The sequence below is a fragment of the Acinonyx jubatus genome, chromosome A3 (genome assembly GCF_027475565.1).
Source record: "Acinonyx jubatus isolate Ajub_Pintada_27869175 chromosome A3, VMU_Ajub_asm_v1.0, whole genome shotgun sequence".
In the NCBI taxonomy this organism is placed as follows: domain Eukaryota; kingdom Metazoa; phylum Chordata; class Mammalia; order Carnivora; family Felidae; genus Acinonyx; species Acinonyx jubatus.
In genome coordinates, this window is record NC_069388.1 from 46,756,009 (window position 1) to 46,760,227 (window position 4,219).

The window sequence follows — 4,219 nt, forward strand, 5'->3', positions numbered from 1 at the left end:
GCACCAATTCTAGCCCTCACACTAGCACTAACTATGTGAATCCCACTACCCATGCCATATCCACTCATCAATATGAACCTAGGAGTACTATTCATACTAGCCATATCAAGCCTAGCCGTTTACTCTATCCTATGATCAGGATGGGCTTCAAACTCAAAATATGCTCTAATCGGAGCCTTACGAGCCGTAGCCCAAACAATCTCATATGAAGTCACACTAGCCATCATCCTTTTATCAGTATTACTAATAAATGGGTCCTTCACACTAGCCACACTAATTACCACCCAAGAACACACATGGCTAATTATCCCTGCATGACCCCTAGCCATGATATGATTTATCTCAACACTAGCAGAAACTAACCGAGCCCCATTCGACCTAACAGAAGGGGAATCAGAATTAGTCTCCGGATTTAATGTAGAATACGCAGCAGGCCCCTTCGCCCTATTCTTTCTAGCAGAATACGCCAACATCATCATAATAAATATCCTTACAACAATCCTATTTTTCGGAGCATTCCATAATCCTTATATACCAGAACTATATATTGTCAACTTTACAGTAAAAACCCTGTTTTTAACAACCACTTTCCTATGAATCCGAGCATCATATCCACGATTCCGATATGATCAATTAATACACCTTTTATGAAAAAATTTTCTCCCTCTTACCCTAGCTTTATGCATATGACACGTATCAATGCCTATTATCACAGCAAGCATCCCACCTCAAACATAAGAAATATGTCTGACAAAAGAGTTACTTTGATAGAGTAAAACATAGAGGTTTAAATCCCCTTATTTCTAGAATTATAGGAATCGAACCTAATCCTAAGAATCCAAAAATCTTCGTGCTACCATTACTACACCACATTCTAAAGTAAGGTCAGCTAAATAAGCTATCGGGCCCATACCCCGAAAATGTTGGTTTACACCCTTCCCATACTAATTAAACCCTTTATTTTTATTATCATCATAACAACCGTTATTTCAGGAACTATTATCGTAATAACAACCTCCCACTGGCTTATAGTCTGAGTTGGCTTTGAAATAAACCTACTAGCCATCATTCCTATTCTAATAAAAAAATACAACCCACGAGCCATAGAAGCAGCCACAAAATATTTCCTAACACAAGCAACCGCCTCCATAATCCTAATAATAGGAATCATCATTAACCTACTGCACTCAGGACAATGAACCGTATCAAAAGACCTTAACCCCATAGCATCAATTATAATAACAACTGCCCTAGCAATAAAACTAGGACTAGCCCCCTTTCACTTCTGAGTACCTGAAGTCACACAAGGAATTTCCATGTCATCAGGCCTAATCTTATTAACATGACAAAAAATCGCACCCCTATCTATCCTATACCAAATCTCATCCACTATCAACCCTAGCCTACTCCTAACAATATCCATCATATCAGTTATGATTGGAGGCTGAGGAGGCCTCAACCAAACACAACTACGAAAAATCATAGCGTACTCCTCAATCGCCCATATAGGCTGAATAACAGCCATTATAATATATAATCCCACAATAATAATCCTAAACCTAACCATCTACATTATCATAACACTAACCACCTTTATACTATTTATATACAACTCCACCACAACAACACTGTCCCTGTCACAAACATGAAACAAAACTCCCCTAATCACCTCACTCATTTTAGTATTAATAATATCCCTAGGTGGTCTCCCCCCACTTTCTGGCTTCACTCCAAAATGAATAATCATCCAAGAACTAACTAAAAATGAAATAATCATAATACCAACATTACTAGCCATAACAGCACTACTCAACCTATACTTCTACATACGATTAACATATTCCACTGCACTAACCATATTTCCCTCAAACAATAGCATAAAGATAAAATGACGATTCGAATGCACAAAAAAAATAACCTTCTTACCCCCTCTAATTGTAATATCAACTATAATACTCCCACTCACACCAATACTATCCATCCTGGATTAGAAGTTTAGGTTAAATTAGACCAAGAGCCTTCAAAGCTCTAAGTAAGCCCCACAGACTTAACTTCTGCATACCAAACTGCCTTAAGGACTGCAAGAACCTATCTCACATCAATTGACTGCAAATCAAACACTTTAATTAAGCTAAGTCCTCACTAGATTGGTGGGCTCCAACCCCACGAAATTTTAGTTAACAGCTAAATACCCTAATCAACTGGCTTCAATCCACTTCTCCCGCCGTCTAAAAAAAAAGGCGGGAGAAGCCCCGGCAGCGTCAGGCTGCTTCTTTGAATTTGCAATTCAACATGACGTTCACCGCAGGACTTGGTAAAAAGAGGGCTTAAACCTCTGTGCTTAGATTTACAGTCTAATGCTTACTCAGCCATTTTACCTATGTTCATAATCCGCTGATTATTTTCAACTAATCATAAAGATATCGGTACTCTTTACCTCCTGTTTGGTGCTTGAGCTGGTATAGTAGGGACTGCTCTTAGTCTTCTAATCCGGGCCGAACTAGGTCAACCTGGCACACTACTAGGAGATGATCAAATTTACAATGTAATCGTTACAGCCCATGCTTTTGTAATGATTTTCTTCATAGTTATGCCTATTATAATTGGAGGATTCGGTAACTGATTGGTCCCATTAATGATTGGAGCTCCTGACATAGCATTCCCCCGAATGAATAATATAAGCTTCTGGCTCCTTCCTCCCTCTTTCTTACTTCTACTCGCTTCATCTATAGTGGAGGCTGGGGCAGGGACTGGATGAACAGTGTATCCACCCCTAGCTGGCAATCTGGCTCATGCAGGAGCATCCGTAGACCTGACTATCTTCTCACTTCACCTAGCAGGCGTTTCTTCAATTTTAGGTGCTATTAATTTTATTACAACTATCATTAATATAAAACCCCCTGCCATATCTCAATACCAAACACCTTTGTTTGTGTGATCAGTTCTAATCACTGCAGTCCTGTTACTTCTATCACTCCCAGTTTTAGCAGCAGGAATCACCATGTTATTAACAGATCGAAATTTAAATACCACATTCTTCGATCCTGCTGGAGGAGGAGATCCTATCTTATACCAACATCTATTCTGATTTTTTGGCCACCCAGAGGTCTACATTTTAATTCTACCCGGTTTTGGAATAATCTCGCACATTGTTACCTATTATTCAGGCAAAAAAGAACCATTTGGTTACATGGGAATAGTTTGAGCCATAATATCAATTGGCTTCCTGGGCTTTATCGTATGAGCCCATCACATGTTTACTGTTGGAATGGACGTAGACACACGAGCATACTTTACATCAGCTACCATAATTATCGCCATCCCTACTGGGGTAAAAGTATTTAGTTGACTAGCCACTCTCCATGGAGGTAATATTAAATGATCTCCCGCCATACTATGGGCTTTAGGTTTTATTTTCCTGTTCACCGTAGGAGGCCTAACAGGAATTGTACTGGCTAACTCTTCACTAGATATTGTTCTCCATGATACATATTACGTAGTAGCCCATTTCCACTATGTCTTATCAATAGGAGCAGTATTCGCTATCATAGGAGGCTTCGTCCATTGATTCCCCTTATTCTCAGGATACACTCTTGATAATACTTGGGCAAAAATTCACTTCACGATTATATTTGTAGGAGTCAACATAACATTCTTCCCTCAACACTTCCTAGGCCTATCTGGAATGCCACGACGTTATTCTGATTACCCAGATGCATATACAACTTGAAACACAATTTCCTCAATAGGCTCTTTCATTTCATTAACAGCAGTCATACTTATAGTTTTCATGGTATGAGAAGCCTTTGCATCCAAGCGAGAAGTGGCCATAGTAGAATTAACCACAACTAATCTTGAGTGATTACATGGATGTCCCCCTCCGTATCACACATTTGAAGAGCCAACTTATGTATTACTAAAATAAGAAAGGAAGGAATCGAACCCTCTTTAACTGGTTTCAAGCCAATGCCATAACCATTATGTCTTTCTCAATTAAGAAGTATTAGTAAAATAATTACATAACTTTGTCAAAGTTAAATTATAGACTTGAATCTATATACTTCCATGGCATACCCTTTCCAGCTAGGCTTTCAAGACGCCACATCCCCTATTATAGAAGAACTTCTACACTTCCATGACCATACATTGATAATTGTATTCCTAATTAGCTCATTAGTCCTTTATATTATTTCATTAATATTAACAACCAAGCTTACGC

General features: G+C 38.8%; 1 pseudogene; it reads left to right on the forward strand.

Annotated features, from left to right (window-relative positions):
• Nucleotides 1-955: 955 nt before the first annotated feature.
• LOC128311166 (cytochrome c oxidase subunit 1-like) lies at nucleotides 956-4,000 on the forward strand (annotated as a pseudogene).
• Nucleotides 4,001-4,219: the final 219 nt, after the last annotated feature.